The following is a 17,756-nucleotide window of genomic DNA, read 5'->3' on the forward strand; positions in this document are numbered from 1 at the left end:
GACATCTTAATGAACGCTTCAAATCTTTCTACTTTATTTGCATTCGAGGGAAACAGTCACGACACTGTCATAAACTGATTTGATGGTTAGGGTTGGGTTAGGGCTTCGGGTTAGGGTTAAGGTTTGGGTTAGGGTAAGAGTAGGGTTAGGGTTGGGGTTAGGTTGGGGATGAGTAAGATTGTGAAACTTTAACACATATTCTGCAATTTAACAGTCATGTTAATCAGTGTTCCCCCCTAGAAAATGACCCGTCACTCTGTCCGAAAGAGCTATCAGACATGGAGCGCTGCTCAATAGCGCACACAGATCCTGTTCAGTTCAAGGACAGAATAATTAGATCATAGATAATTAGATTTACTCATTATTACTATGACAGTATAAGCGCTCTTGCAATGGACAGAAGCGAAGCAACTTTTGGTTTCTGTATAGTGAAAGTTTGGATAGTTATTTTTCTGCTTTTGAGGGCGTCTGTTTCGTCAAAACCAACCCCCCCCCCAAAAAAAATGATGACCCAATTATTAGTGCAAATTTTCCAGAAGGTGTGTATCAAAACTATTCTCAGCTGCTCCTTTACTTTTGTTACAAGTTGACTCCAGCAGGTTTAACGTTTAACAGGAGATTAATCTGCAGCAATAAAAGGATTTGTCTACAGTGACCCCTCACGCCCTCGCATGGTAATAATCAATGTAATCTAAAGAGCTGCTCCTGGAGTACCGAAAATACGCTCCCAGACTCGGAATTGAAGTCAGCGAACAGGATGCCATGGCAATGTTAAGTATTATTGATGCTGCACTGCTGCAGGTAGAAAAAGGTTAACTTGATTTCACTTGAGGTAAGAGGTAAACATTTGCGCGTAAAGGTCCAGGGTCACTTCATGTGGGAAAATACATACATTGAATACCTTCATTGAAGCAAATGTCATAAAAATGAGCAGACTTGAAGTGCTTTCTGTGATGAAGGTGCGTCACATGGTATATTTACCCACAGACAAACACACTCACACGTCTGACCTCCACAATGTTGCCTCCAGACCATGAGCTTCTTACCTCCCCACTAAACCCAGAGGAAATTAGGGGGCTTGTGTCATTGTTTTTAGTGGACTTCTTTTTTCTTTTTTCGCCTCCTATTTTCCTCTTTCTACCTCCCGTTGGTGAATTTGATCTTGGCCCAGGATGGTGAAGCCGGTTGAGTAAATGAAATATTGATCCACATTTCCGTGGCCTTGCCTTCACCTTGTCCCGCACGTTGAATTACTGACTCTTCCGTTCTGCTTGTAATAGGAATTATTACAGCAGGCCGGGGCAAGTAATTACTCGGCATGGCAGAGAGGGCATAGGGGAGGGGCTGCCTTATATTTCTTTTGAGGAAGTTATTTACTGTACTTAATCCAGCCCCAACGTTTTCCCCCTTCCACTCTTGTCAGCAACGTCTTATAAATTAATAGTTTGGATGACCATCATCATTAATCGTTGAATGAGTCAAAATGTTGTGATGAAAAATGAGGAAATAGTTTGTGAGTCGCTCAAAATTCAAAAAAGGAAAGTAACATTAATTGAGGGCTGCAAGAAGTCCAAAATGCCATAAAGGCTCATTGTTACATGTTTAGTTTTTTTTTTTTTTGCATCCCAATTACAATTCTCTCAAGGAGGAAGATAAAGATGACCTGCCCACATTTTGCAGCCTTTTTCTCCTTTCATCCACTTTCAGTACGTAAGCTCATCACCTAATTTTTAAGTCCACAAGAATGGCGTTCAAAACTGTTGTCCATGTGCAACGATTCTCTGAAGCAAATAACCCACAGGTGCATTGGTATTTGATGCATTCTCATTTCACTTCAAGACGGAGTGGCCGTTTATTCGGGTGATCTATTTGATGGTACTTGCGTCCTTGCCTTTGCAGCGGTCCGTCTGCTGCTGCCAAGCTGGGTGACATGGCACTGCATCAGAAACCCTCTGAAGGTCAGCACTGATGGGACGAAGGAAGTCGCAACGATCCATCCAGAAATGGGACAGCGGCTTAACAGGTTTGGGGATGGGTTCACAAGAAGCAAACCAAAGCTTTCATTTATTTTGGACAGGTGGATGTTGGACTCACGGATGCTTTCCTAGTTTATCAAATCCTATTGGGATTGGGATCCAAATCTTCCCAAGAATGTTATGCCATCCAAATATACAGTGTATAGATTAAGTTTGCAAACTTTTTTATTTATTGACCATCATGTATTCTTTTTGAAAGCGTCTTCAAATGTGTAATTGAAGGACATTTACTTACAGTTTGAAACAAGGCATTCGTCCGTGCTGTGAATGCCCCGACTTTCCAATTGAGCCAATCGTGCTCGGCCCATTCTAACAGGATCAGACCCAGCCCTCATAGATTCTATTACCCCACCACACTATTACATTACATCTCCATTTACCAACCTTAAGCAGCTCCAAGCACGGCTAGGTCCTCGACCTTGTCAAAAGAGGAGAAACTCTGACCGGCGAGAGGAAGGATAAAAATGAGAGAGAGAGAGAGAGAGATGAAAAGAACTGTCGCACATGCTGAACTGTAGGAAGTGTGCTTGAGCTGATGGCGCGAGATGCGGGACAAGGGAGGATAGGGAGGGGACAAAAGAGAAAATAGAAAATCAATATTCTAGGAGCGAAGGAGGATGAAGATTGAAGGATGACGTGGGTGGGATTTCAGGAACGGGGGACGACAGCTTAGGGCTGAAAGAGAATTACGAGCAAATCCCAGAGGTGACCAAGTCGTCTCCTGAGACATTTGGGGGTCGTGGCAGTCTGACTTTATCACAGGAATGAACGGTGTCATCTTCTGTCAAGAGACCTGTCCGTTTTCTCATTCCTACGTTCTGAAACAGTCCATTTGGCCCGTAGACCTCAAGAAATAAGACACAGGATCGCATTTTGATTGCGTCTTCACTGTTGTGTTGACTAAGAACAAAAAGTATTGATCACACAGTCACTGTTCCCGATCTTGTGTCCTTGTGTATTGTGAATCCATCCATCCGTCCATTATCTGAACCGCTTCTCCTCACAAGGGTAGCGGGCATGCTGGAACCTATCCCAGCTGTCTTCGGGCAGTAGGCGGAGTTCACCCTGAACTGGTTGCCAGCCAATTGCAGGGCGCACAAAGACAAACAAAAATTTACACTCACAATCACAACTTGGGACAATTTCGAGTGTTCAATCAACCGACCATGCATGTTTTTGGAATGTGGGAGGAAACCGGAGTGCCTGGAGAAAACCCACGCAGGCACGAGGAGAACACGCAACCTCCACATAGGAAAACCGGAGCTGAGAGGTGGACGTGCTAACCAGTCTTCTATCGTGCCACCAAATCGTTTCGTCTAAGAGGGGAAACGACCATGAATGACTCATTTTATTTACCTGTTGAAAAGAATATAATCCATCAAATGTGGAAAAATGTAAAATCCTTTTGTCGACCTCAGTAGGAACATTTATTTGGAGCTCAGCCGTAACACCTTGGATGACACCGTCAATCGCAGGGCACATGCAGAAAACAACCATTCATGGAATCAATTTGTCAAGACAATAGTTTTTGAAGATATGGTTGCCATAACAATCAGACACTTGCATATGTGATCTTGTAAACCTCGAGGGTGGGTCTTCACTAAAACATCTATCCATCCATTCTCCATACGGCTCGTTCTCAACAAAGTCACGTATGGGCAGCAGCTTTTCTCAGATGACCGCCACATAAACACAATCACATAGACCAACTCAGATTCACACCAACGGATAATTCAGTCTTCACATAACCAAACATACTTGAGGTTTCCTTTTTGGTTCATAATTGGTTTCATTTGACACACATTCAACTGATTTTCCTCGCTTCTAATCAGCAATCACTTAGTGACTGCGTAAGGTTATTTTTAGTTTAATTTGGCGAGCGATATTGAACACCAAGCCAAGTGGTGACTGAGGCTTGCACACGCTAATGCCAATGATCAGGAAACTAATGTGATGATACAGTGTTATTTTGCTTCGTTATTTGTTTCACATTGATTAGATCTGATTTTTAAGTAATTGCGCCTCTCTCGAAGCATGTCTGCCGACTAAGCGTTATTCCTTCTCACTGCCATCACTGTTTGCTGTACTCGGGGTGATGATCAGAGAACTAGAGATGATTTGGTGGAGGGAAAGCATGCGGTGCAGATGCCAAAATACAGTATTTGCTCTCTGGTCTCTCAGCCCTTTCATGTGTCTTGCATCTTCCCTCCAAGGAACCGGGCTGAGAGAAAAAGAGACGCGGGCTTGTGTTTGTTTTACACTCTCCCTCTCAAAGGGAAATATTCATTAAGTCCTCCTTGGAAAGAGAGCTGAGGGGTTGAGAGACAAGTAGGCAGACAAGAGGAAGTACAGTTGGTGTGTGTAAATATGTGCCTGTTTATTTGGCTGCACGTTCCGATGTCTCTCCGCAAACATTATGAAGGAAAATGCTTTGGAGCAGAGGACAACATGAGGACATGGTGATAGTGGGTGAATCCATCAGTTTGGCACTTGCACGCTTTCATCTGACAGAACACAAAGGAGAGTTATGATCATTACACTCACCGAGGGAAGGGGGGGGAAATGCATCGTAACTGATGAATGCTCGTCTATTAACCGCTTTTTATATTCAATCTGTGGTTTATAATCTCATCGCAATGATTTGACGTGGCTCCGATAACTGTTGATGGTGGCGCTGCGTTCTGATAGAACCCGAATCCAAAAACATGTAAAGTGGATGGGACAAGAGAAGTGAACGGTGTCACCTCACCACATGTGCACAGGTGAAATAAAGCAGATTGGTGATGAAGTGCTGCCTCCTCAAGTGAAAATACAATTTTTTTTCATAGACTTGGCATTGGTTCTACAGTAGAGAAGACGTAAGAAGCAATTTCTCATTTGCATGAGATAGGTTGGAGTCTAGAGTGCTGAAATGTGCGCTGGCAAAATCAATATGTTTGCTTTTGAACAATAATATATACAGTTCAAGAAAACATGAAATAATGAGAGATAGCGCCGAAAACCTCAAACCTCAACAGACTCCGGGTGGTCTGGGTGCATACCGAGCACTTTGTGAATCCATTGATCTGTTTTAAAGATTGTACTCAGTATGGCCCTTTTGTTGATTCTCTTACAACCCTTTTCTCTTAACAGAAATACAGAAAGAGGGACATTGGACCATTTCTCTTTGCACAATCTCTCTAAATCATCCGGTGACGCAGGGTCCTCTCCTCTGCACTTTCCTATTTAGCTCACGCCACACGTTTTCACTGTGGTTGAGCTCTGGAGACAGTGGTGGCCATGGCAGGAGCTCAATTCTGTGCTTGGTGAACCATTTCGAAAATGTATATATATATATATATATATGAGTGTGTGTGTGTGTGTGTGTTTGTATCTATTTTGACATTTGACATTTTTGTTTTTTGTCATGCAGAGTATTGGGAAGCTTGTCCCCAGCATTCTAAATTAGAGAATAAGAAAAATAAAATGTGGTTTGAAAGATATCTTCCATTTCCAAAAATGATGTGACATCTGTAGTTTTTGACTTGTGAAATCTAAGGGGTGTCTACTCCGGGCAGGCAGGCCCGGCGTATCAACGCTGATCAAAAGGCGCTCCAGCAAGAGCTTCCTCAAAGAGGGATAACTGCAGCCTGTGCTTGTTGCGGGCACAGATGGCACGCAGTGAGGCTGGAGGCCTCGGGCTGAAGCCGGTGCCGAATATCAGAGAGATGTGTGCATGATGCCGGGGCTGTCTGGAGAGGAGAACCCCCCTGGCCAATTACAGTCCATCCAAATGAAGGCAATCTCACAACTCCTCCAGGGAATGTTTTGCAAATGTATACCCGCTCCCTGCTCACTACCGGTGCACATCCATCTCATGTACGAATGAAGCCGAGTAGTCTGGTGCTTGTGGTGGCGCTGGATGGAGGAAGTGGGAGGAGGCGAGGGAATGAGAAAGACGAGGCAGGCAATCTGTGTGTGTCCTTTGAAGCTTGTCTTATGGCTTTTCTCTGTCAGGTCTCTCTCCAGGGACAGAGCTGTGGCTCGGGGAGGCATCTGTACACTGAAAAACAGAGTTTCAGCTTCCAACCTGAAACGTCTCAGCATATATGGAGTCCACAGCCCATGGCTGAGTATATGGCATGCAGACCTTGGCAAATATAAGACAATGAGACATGAGCAGAATTTCACAAATCTGTTTTGCTACAAGCTAACTAGACACTTCATTAGGTACACATGAAGTGTGTACTGCTGAAAAATGATCGTCGATTATTATTTTGGCTATTGCTGGCTGCTCAGGCCATTGGGAAAATTGACATATTTACCCGAAATTTCACCCTGCAGTCTCAGACCTAGTACTACATCCCCAATTGCCTCAATTTTGTATTTTCAATGCTTGGAAATGATCACATCGTTTGGAAAGTGTCGTTTACATGCATAATATGTGATTAAATTAAAATAAAAATTATTATTGTTTTTTATTATTTTTATTATTATTATTATTAATTCTTATTAAAATAAAATTGAGTTGTTCTTTTTATTACAGATAAAAATGTGTACATACAATACATACAAGCATTTGTTTTCACCAAATCCTTTATTAACAAAAATGGAACAATATTTAAATATTTAGTTTCCACTGATGACATCACCTACAAAAACATTTACTATTGTGTAAAATAGTATCCAGCAAAGTCGAGAGTAGAGCAAAACAACAGCCAAATGTCAATGCAAATGTGGTCTTTAAAAAGAAAAAAGAAAACACACGCTGCATCCGCAGTCTTTTCTACTGGGGTCATTGGGTCAAATGCTCATCTTTAACCAGCTGTATGACTGTGGCAGAACTCTGTAGGCCGTGGTTAGTCCCACAGTGCAGAACTAATATGCTTCAGATCAATAGTCGCTCACAGGCAAGGCTGATATATGCACCAAAAGAAAAATGTGGCTGCTCTGCTCTTTTTAGCTTCACTCTTCTCCAGAAAACAAAGAGTCAGGCTTCTGCTGTTTTGTTCATACATGCACACACCCAAGGTATTGCAACAAGGTTTATATTAGTATGCCATCAGTGCGCGTGCTAAATTGTTCAACAATCACATAAAATTTCCATACACACAAAATTACCCAAATTACGGCGACAGTAGGAGTCAACAAAAAGTGTTGTTCCCACCTAACCACCACCCCACCAAACACACCCCTTTGCGTTGACTTATATAAACTGCATTTTGGGTGATTGTCTAGCCATCCATTTTCTTTACCACTTCCAGTCACGGGTGAGATGAAGCCTTGCTGACTTTGAGGGAGAGGCAGGGTACACAATCTGGACTGCCATCCTTCCATCCCCCCTGCCGATAACTCTGTTGATGAATCGATGGATGTGATTAAAAATAATTTAATTAATAAATAATTTGAATTCCATCCGTTTATTATTTGACATCTCGCTATTTTTGGCAGTGTACGAGATGTATGTGGATCGTTACTAAAAGTAGTGTTAGCGATTTGACGTCACCTGTTTTTCGATTATAAAATGCTGTTTTTAGTGCAAATAGGACCTGATTTTTTCTGGAATTTTTGCTTGATTTTTACATGAAACTTGATTTGCGTTAAAACGTTTCTCTGCGATAACGATTGCGGCCTTTTACAATATAGCATAAAAAAAAATGAAAGAATACTGTATGAACATGCTTAAAAAGACTTGAAAAGATACAACCTCGTCAAATTTGCAGCAAAAAGTGAATACCAATGTCATAATTTAAGTATTCTTTGCACATCTCAAAAACTTAGCCAATTTTGGAAAAAAGAAGTCAATTTTCAGATACAGCGACATTAAAATATCCTAAAACCGTTTAAACTTTCTTGGCACCGTATTGTGTGTTGCCGAGCATAATGAGGACGCTTTCATGGATGACAACAGCAATTGGATAATATTTTCTGTTGAGAAGCTGAATTCAAAGCATTTGGCCAATTTGAAATGATCATTTTGATAATCGATTCGTTGTGGATTAATGGGTAAACCATTGCACTTTATTATTATTTCGATCTGTGGGTTGTTTTTTTTTTTTGCATACATGAGATTTTAGCACAGCACCGTAGTGAACTCACACACACATACACACACTTTTGCACTCTCATGCCTCATGAGCGAGCTGAGCTGCTTGCTCAAGGGCATCTCAGGAAAGGAGTGGGGTGGACCATATCCCATTGCTGGTAAAGGGAATCAAACATTGGGCTCTTGTGTCACAGAGTGCATTCTTAACCACTCATCCTCGCTGTGCCAATTTCATATGAAAAAGAAGAAGTGGGGCACCAGCCACTTAGGTGAGCTCCATACCAGGAAAATTCACTCTCAGAGTCTCCAATTCCTCTTGCAATGATAATGTTAAAAAGCCATTCATCCATCCATTTTCTATAGCCCTTGTCCTCATTAGGTATGACTTTGGGCAAGGGGACACACTGGATGCCAACCAATCGCAAGGCGCATATAGAAACACCACCCTGCCATTCACATCGATTGACATTTTGGTTTGGTGGCATGCCATGCGATTTTCCTGATGTAAAATGTTTGCCTTGGCACAATAAAGGTTGTCAAGCACTGCGGTATAGAATAATTATCATATTCCAGTTATGGCCACTAGGCTGTGTGAATGCGGAAAAAGCCCTGACAGTGCTGAGTGATAACAGCAACAGGATGTCACACATTTACATATTTATTATACTGTGTATTAAATATAAAATACATATTCTGCACCAAGACAATTAATAGTAGATTCATACACATTTTATTAGTGCTGATGTTGGCGTTATGTATTTGTCCTTTCATTTTTGTCCCGTCCAATCACATGTGGCATTTTTTGAGCCCGGTTGGGACTAAGTAGCCTTATCTGAGCACGCCCGGTGCCTTATGTACGACATGTCAGAGATGATTGTTTTCATGTGGCAGGCAGATAGGCAGACACTACCCTGTGCCGACTCCTTGTCAATTCCCCGAGTGCCAGCGTGTGCGTTCACTTTGTGCTATCAGCGTGCAGATTGATTTCTGTGTCCATCTTGTTTGCCCTTCCCTTTGTGTTTCAAAGCTCAATTTAGAGGGGCCTATGATGTATTGACGCGCACGCCGCAAATTACCCTGCTAAAAGATGCAAGCGCACAAAGCAGCGCGCTGAAATGGATAGCTTCTGTCCTTCCATTTGTGTGACGGCACACCGTTGCCGTTCAGGGCACGTCCTCATTGTGAGGCAGCATGTGATGCGATGCAGAGATGAGGCTAACGTTTGACAGTCAAACCGCAGAGACGACACAAAAATAGGATGTCAGTGGTGAGTAATATGAACAAAGTATCTGCCTTGTAGCAAAGCTTTTCTTTTCACTTCTACTCGTCTTGAGCCGACTAATAGACAATAGACTAACAAATACCATCAGTCTCCGCAGCGCAACACTCCCTCTCTCCACACACATACACACGCTCTCTTCACAAACCAATTCCTTTACTTTATTACCTCGACAGGCTGTTTGTACACCCAAAACCTAATTAACAATCTTGCTTAATTAAAAAAGAGGCAATCAGTCTTTACAAGCATAGAAAAATAATGAGCGTGCCACCGTGGGATTCAATCAAATAAAATACTTGAAGAAAGTGCCAGCATGGAGCAGTTCTGACTCCGTTCGACCTGCAGACACCTGAGCTACCCACGTCTTGTCGTACGGTCAAATGGACAAATTAGTTACTGTAATAAACGTAGCTGTAAAAGCTAGCAGGCCTGTATGGTCTTGACTCCCTCACCCATCAAAATGAAGAGCATGCCAAAGGGCTCGAGGAGAGCAGGCATGTCTCCGGCATACAGAGAAGCTCGCCGCTAAATGCCAGTAGGTTGGAGACATTTATCCCTCTGTAATGTTTCAGCGCTGTTATTAGACTCATTCACTCATTGTGAAGTGCAGAGCGGCGAGTTCAGCCGTGTCAGGTGCTTCCGACGCTGTTAAGTGTTGAGTTTTGGATGCTAATTGCCAAACATTTAACCCCCCGGTCCTCTAAAGCTGAGAAGACTTTTAAAAGGCTCTAAAAAAGATGTTTTAATGACTGCTTTTGAATGGACTCTGATCCCAGTCAGTTGGAGTCCCCGTGAACATGTCGAACGCCTCTCGTCTTGGGAGCATGTTGACGTGGCGCACCGCTCAATAGAAGCTGAGCTTCTACTTTTCTATCCGTGGAAAACTTGGCAACAGAATTCTTGTGGTTTCAGATAGAGCAAGAATGTGTCCTCAATGTTGACGCTAGCTTAATAGCTAATTCTCCGACTTGGTCCCAAAATCCACATTCGCTATTCCTGTTGACGTTAGCAATCTGCTCAAATGGTTTACTCATTGTCCCCAAAAATATGTCGTAGTCCACCAAATGAAAAAGCTTTACAAAGTCTCAAATTCACTGAAAACATATTGTGGGGGGGAGCCCCGACCGGCGCATTGACAAAGCCTTTCAATCCAAGCAAAGGCTTTCTATTTCAGTTTAAAACAGCTTACTTTAACCTCCAGGATCACTCGCCATATCCTAGCCAGCGGCAGAACACAGGGTGTATTTGCCTTTGGTCCCGTTTTAATTCTCTCTCCGCCGTGTTGTAATAGCCTCGTCCTAGTTACCGCTAAGCGAGTACGTCTCTCGGGTCCAGCGTCCAATTTTACTGTGCAGTAGACACTGTGGCAGCAAATTTTAATCAGAGATGACTTCAATGTATACCTAAATTATTATTTTTACTTTATTTTTTCTCAGGTTTTTGAGGTAGTATTTGTAACTGTGGTATTTGTTTTTAACCTAGGCAGCACGGCGGTCAACTGGTTAACACGTCTGCCTCACAGGACAGAGGTGCAGAGTTTGATTCCGACTTAAGCCTTCCTTTGTGGAATTTGCATGTTCTCCTCGTACCTACGTGCGCTTTCCTCCCACATTCCAAAGACATCCATGGCAGGTTATTGGGACATTCTAAATTGGTCCTGTGAGAGTGAGTGGTTCTTCGTCTATGTGCCCTGCGATTGGCTGGCAACCAGTTTAGGGTGTGCCCTAAGACAGCTGGAATAGGCTCCAACATGCCCGCGACCCTTGTGAGGAAAAGCAGCTCGGATAATGGATGGATATTTTTGACCTATACAATCTTAGGAAATCGAGATTTTTACCATGTGTTATAATTCATAACTATAAAATTCAATTCCACCTGTTGCTGAACAGAACCCTTAATTTATAAATGTGCCTAAATATCCGACTATATTACATATTATTTTTATTATTACATTGTGGGGTGAGATGTGCCTTAAAGGAAAGTCGTAGCATTGTGCAGCGCCGTACAATGTGATGCGACGAGCACACATAGTCTGTTGCTTGCGAATGCATGTAAATACCTTCATGAATGCAAATGGCACATTTACAATACAAAGCAACAAGCTGACGAAGGTGAAGGAGCCTGAACGTCATGCACTTGCTACATAACAGATGGCCACACGGCGCTGTAAATCTTCTCGTACAAGGCCAGCAACTCTGCCATGATGTGACCCAGCCAGTCAGGAAAACAGAGAGGGATGATGTGAGAGTGAAGTCAAGGATGAGTGTGCTCCGGGTTGTTTTCGGGTTGAGCCGTGCTTGGTAGGTGCGAGTTCGACAGCCTTATTTGTTGTAGCCATAATCAATGCCTTCGTATCAGTGTGACGCGGCCCCCGTGGGGATCAAAAGCATCCCTCAAAACTTTTGTCTTCTGTGTGAAATGGCACCAAAGGTCACAAGCTTCCGCTTTCAACGATCTAAGTATGAAGGTTCTGTTACATTTAGACAGACATGAACGATAAAGAGCATGACAGTAATCACCCCTGATCACGGGAGTTCCAAACCACCCTCAAAATTACTCAACTCTGCCATGTAGAAATATCTCATTGAAATACATTCATGGTATTTTTTGTAGTTTTTACAGCATTTCTTTTTGAAATATCTTTAACCACACTTTGAAAATAATACAAACACATACAAGTGATTACTCAAAAATATTGCACAAATAGTGTAACAGTGTATTATCCGTCAATGTGTTTACAGTAAACAAATTATTTTATTTTTTTTAGACTAATCAACATCACACAATAGACACCAATAGTCAAAATTAACCTAAAGTCATCATTTTCTGCCAGAGTAAAAAGCAGGATTCATGCAGATGACTGTCATGTTCAGTGATTGTTTTTCCAGTCCTTGGACCTGGTGGATGGGCGGAGCTTCCAGTGCACACCTGCTTGACATTTCAATCAGCTGGGTATAAAGGTGCTGGAGAAGTGGCAGCTAGACGCCAGATATTGTTCCTGGTGTCTTAGAGAATCGTGGTCGTCTGTCACCTGCCGCATAACTTGGTCTCAATTTTAGTATTTCCTGTCTATGTTACATTTGTTTGTCCTTTCTTGTGAAGTTAGGACTTATTTTTGTTTTGGTTTTCTCCCAATCGGGCAGAGGTCTTTTGTTAGTTGTTCACTGCGCTTCCGTTACCTTCATTTGAATTTTTATTCTTTTTTTTTGTGTGTGTGTCTATCTTCCACTGTGCTCCACATATCCACTTGCATTGGTTTTGTATTCACATAAGTCTTATGCTGATGTAGTTATTGTTTTGGTTACTTTGCGTTCATTCCTTGCTCCTATTCACATGCTCTCTTGTTTCTTTAAAGTTCTGTATTTGCTCAAAATTGTCTTTGGCTCAGCTTTGGATTTTGACATTCTGAGCACATGATCGATCGTGACGGATGACATTCAATAATTTTCCATGATTACTAGACTGTGCTGAAGCACAGTACTTCCTGTTTTGTTGTTCTTCTTTCATTCTATTACACTGTCTCAAACTAACTAAGAATGCTGCCATCTAGTGGTTGATAGTGGACTTACACGTGAGAGAAACAAGAATTTGACCAATATAGTTTTACTGATTGTACAAGAAAATCAGCAAAATGGCGAGACCACAAATCTGGAACCCATGATGGATTTTTTTCTTTTACCTGGCTGAAATGAACACACTCTATATCAACATAGTGTATCCTGTTTCTTACATCCTCACTCCGCATCAATCCGATACATTTGAGCATTTGTGGGAGCCTGACTGCGAGACTTGATCGTGATTGTTGATTTCATGGCTTAAAATTAGAAAGCACGTGTTTCCCACAAGCAAGGACAACGGCTCTTGATTCACTCAGGCACGAGTGGAAAAAGAAAACACACGTCAGGGGTTGTTTTGCTTCATTTCATTTCATTTCACACTGGCCAACTTTCTTGAAACTGATAAGAATGTTACTAACTTTGTTGGCTATGTAGCTATGTTATAACATGCCAGAGTTTTCCTTTGTTCTCTGATTTTGTTCCATTGATTATTTGACAAAACAAGCAATGTAACAAAATATTTTCCACTTGCAGTATGATAGTGAATGTTTTGTTTTTTTCCCCAAGATGATTTTGAAACCCACTCACCAAAATTCTATATTTTCACTCTCTGGTTGTTCTGTAGTGCTCATGCTTTTAAATCCAGGTAAAAAAAAAAAAAAAAAACTCATTTTTTTTCTCAAACCTTTTATTAAGATCCTCTGAACAATTAAAAAAAGAATTCTGTTAATGTGTTTAAATGGTGTCGACGTACAGTTTAATAATTCCTGTAAGCTACTTTTGTTTTCTCTGCTTTGCTTTTGAATATTGTGAACTGTTGTGTTTGTAAATTCTTGTAGGTGTTGTGTCTTTGCTTGTGTGAAGTACATTGAGTCGCCTTGTGTATGAAACGTGCTATGGAAGTAAAAGAGCTTTGCCTAAAGATGCTGCTTGCTGATTGGTCACAATAGAAGGGTCATCTCCTTGTTAGAGTGGCAACCCAACTCTACTGTGTTTTTGATGGAAATGTGTATATGATAAAAGGATGCCAAAGCAGCAGCTATTGAAGGTCCACTACAGTATTAAACCACACACAACAAAAATAATCCCAAAATGCACCCCCCTCTTGGTTTTCTCATTAGCACGTCTTCAGGATGCCTCCTTATCATCAGATGTGAATTACTTTCACTTGAGCACTGTCTTTGACTTTCACAAGTATAAATGTGATTAGAACCATTTGAATACATTTTGCACATTGGCAAAAAGCAATTCTTACCATGTCAAAGAAGCGTTTTATTTTCCTTCAGAGTGGCCTGAGCCAAGAACCCAGAACCCCAAAATCAGTATAAAATGAAAAGAACTATATATTAGGGAAACATAAAGACTCGTCATCTGATATTGGGAATGCTTTATCCACAAGTCAGCGCAAACCAAGAATGGCTTTTGACGATTGACATGAAATGGATTCGGAAACAGCATCTGAAACAATAAAGATAAACACAATCTCATTGTCCTTGGACACCTTGAAAACCTCCCCTGTGTTTCAATATTCATCTCTGACATCACTGGCCGCACATTCCCGATGCCGTTTGATTGTCCCCTCTTTCATGTTGCGGAAGCAATAAGTAAAGACAATAAAAGCCTTCCAACTCATGGAGGAAGCGGTGAATGGGCACACTCTGGCAATCACTTGAAAGTGCCTCTGGATCTTCACCCAGCCTATCTGGTAATGACATGCGTCTAGAAACTCGGCGTGAGGGCTGGCCATTATGTAATTTAGCCACATTATGTAACAGTGCGGAAATGTAGAACGCCTCGCTCCGAGACGCATTTACAGAAATAGGCATCGAACAAAAGAATTTAATTCCACTCATGATGGGTGAGCAGAAATTCCAGAGACCCAAGTGTTTGCTCACAAGCAGTTAAAATGTCAATTTTACATAAAGTGTCCCCGTCAAATGTAAGCATGAGCAAGTGTTTTTTTTCCGTGGCCTATTGATAAAAATCAATAGCCTCAGCATGCTTTGCTTAACACGGTATTGGACGGGGCTTTCGACTCTGTTCCAGTCCGGGCAACACCATGTGACTGCCTGCGTTGAATTATAAACACTATCACAAGACGCGCCCGTCTGATGAGAGCAGAGACACAATGACGTTAATGGGTTTGTGAGTGCTGTTTTTCATTTCCCAAGTGAAGTCTCGCAGAGCCCGTCCTTGTGACCCTGGCGTGTGTTGGACAGCGCTTCTCGAGCTCGACGGAGAAAAACGGCCTTATTAGCCCAGTTCATTAAAATCATTAATAGTCATGAAATGAGAGGCACCAGAGTCCAAAAGGCTTAATGCTTCATCCATATTAATTAGACGCACCCACAAATCTGAAGTGAGGGAAACCAGGCTGCTACAGCTTCGGGCGCACACACACACACACACACGTTTACACACACTTGCCTGTTGTGGCGTGACCTCCTCACATCGCTCTCTCGACTGTCACCGCGACGAGCCTCCTGTTAACGCTCCCGATTAAATTCCCTTTTAATTAAAAGTGATCACATTAAGAAACTGATGTGCTTAATTAACCGGACTCTGGTGGAAGCATGTGACGGCTGCAATGTAAAACACCCCTCGTGGCGGGAAGAGGCGTTATATTGCAACCCCCCCCCCCACACACACACACACAATCCTTCACCCTGGTCCCCCTTTTCATTTTTACACGAACTAGTTTCCTTTCCGAGGCACAGTAAATGTATTCAGTTCTAATATGTTTAGTGATTTTCTGGTCAGAGGGACAAATGTGATTGTATCAATTTCCTGAGTCTCTTTAGTTACATCTAGTGTCAACTGCAGGAAACTACAAGTTGGGTTTTCCATATAACAGATCAAAAGCTGCTAGAGCAAGAAGAACTTGTATTTTCAAGGATAGTCTCAGTCAGTATTTAAGGATGTTGGATGTTTTCCCGGTGAGATAGCAGTATAAGTACTCACCAATACCGAGTTCCAATACCTGGATGAAATTTCACTTAAACGACGTCAAAGAAATACTTTGCAATAATATCACTTTGATTAATATTGCATTTGTCTGCCTCCTCAGTCTCAACTGCCACATGAAGATTTTCGGGCTTGCACACATCCTCACCACCGTCCCTCTGTGAATCTAATGACAAAAGAATCCCAATCCCAATTCCAGACCAGAGCCACTTTTTTGTTTATTTCATTTGAGAACCTTTACCATCTGCCCACCAAATGACCTTTTCACTTTTATGATAATAATGTTCCATTCTACTTCTCAAAATATCTGACCTTTTTGAGTTAAAAAAAAAAAAACTGTATATACTTTTTGTATATATACTATTGTCTGTAAATTACAAAAAAAACCATGTTCAAGCATTGAACTTTGTAGTGGATTCTTTAACGAATAAAGGTCTTTGATGGTCCTCTGCAGGATATGCCTGCATTTTCTTTTTCCACTCACCATTCTTTTCACCTTTACCCCCATCGAACTGTTCTCCTTCCCCCTTGACACCCATGCTCTTTCGTCTCCCCCTCTCGCTTTCCCTCTGTTCTCTTCTTCCCTCGTCCTCTGGAAGCTGTGCGCTCTCGCTAGCACTTACAAGTTATGGTTTGTGGCTGCTGAGCTGACAGCAACAGCACAGGACACGATAAGGTTGTGACCTCTCTGGCCGCAGAGGATGAGATGAATGCATTTATGTGCGATGGGAGGGTGTGAAGGGGTCATCTGGTGCTGCCCTGGGTGATTGGGAGCCCAACTAAGTCGGCTGTATCTCTAACAAGAGATGAGTTGGAGAGAAGGAAGAGGTTGTTCGCAACGTGAACTTTTAACACTAAACCCAACATGCATAATTACTTCATGCTGAATAAATATGTGTGTGTGAATGGATGAACTGTATGTGGGCAGTGACCTCCGTCAGGTACATTTACACATTGTAATGTAAATACCTAATTTTATAGACCAGGATTGGGAAACTTTAATGCTGGAGAGGGACCACAATATGTATTTCATTATCGCTACAGGTCACATAGGTACATGCTCTTCCAACTTACCAAATTTCCCCATTGTGGGACTAATAAAGGACATCTTTATTTTTATGTATAATAAGATGCAATAAATAATAAGTAAATATGTGCATATGTGCAAAATACATTTTACAATACATTCTTCAGTGCATGTATAAAAGAGTTGCTATCCCAACCTAACAGTGTTTGAAGCAAAAAAAAAAAAAAATAAATTATAAGTATGACACAACTGCTGAACGAGAAACCAATGTTAAGTCATTTCGTACATTTTTTCCCCCAAAAAATCAACTCACTCAAATGTTTAATATTACTTAGGTGCTATTATTTGTTCCGCATATTGTTCCAAATCTGGAAAAAAATACAATGTCTACTCAAGTTGTAATATGGAGAAGTATAAGACCGAGTGTAAGCACAACCAAGACATATCTGGCAATCTTGTGGTGATTGGTGGTATTACAACTTAAAACTAAAGTCCACGCCAGCGTATTTGCAATTCTGCACACGAAGATATGAATATTCACAGATTTTTTTCTTCTCAATATTTTTTTCAGATTTGGGGGTTTTTCCCCATTCCTCAATGTGGAAAAAAACATTTTGAATAATGTATTTTTTTTTAATAAAAAAAAATATAAAAATAAATTAATTCAATTACCACCCATCCAAATCCCCCCCCCCAAAAAAAACAATCCCCCCCAAAAAATCCAATAAAATATCCAGTTTATATTTTAATTATTCAAGGGGCCACTCAGAGTGTGGTTGCAGGCTGCATCAGTCGTCCATAACTGTCGTAGATATATACAGAGGTTGATCGATAGATTGATGCAGACAATAAAAACAATTTATCAAAT

Source organism: Idiotropiscis lumnitzeri, chromosome 5, assembly GCF_059441095.1.
Source record: "Idiotropiscis lumnitzeri isolate Australia: NSW breed Sydney's pygmy pipehorse chromosome 5, RoL_Ilum_1.0, whole genome shotgun sequence".
NCBI classification, from domain to species: domain Eukaryota; kingdom Metazoa; phylum Chordata; class Actinopteri; order Syngnathiformes; family Syngnathidae; genus Idiotropiscis; species Idiotropiscis lumnitzeri.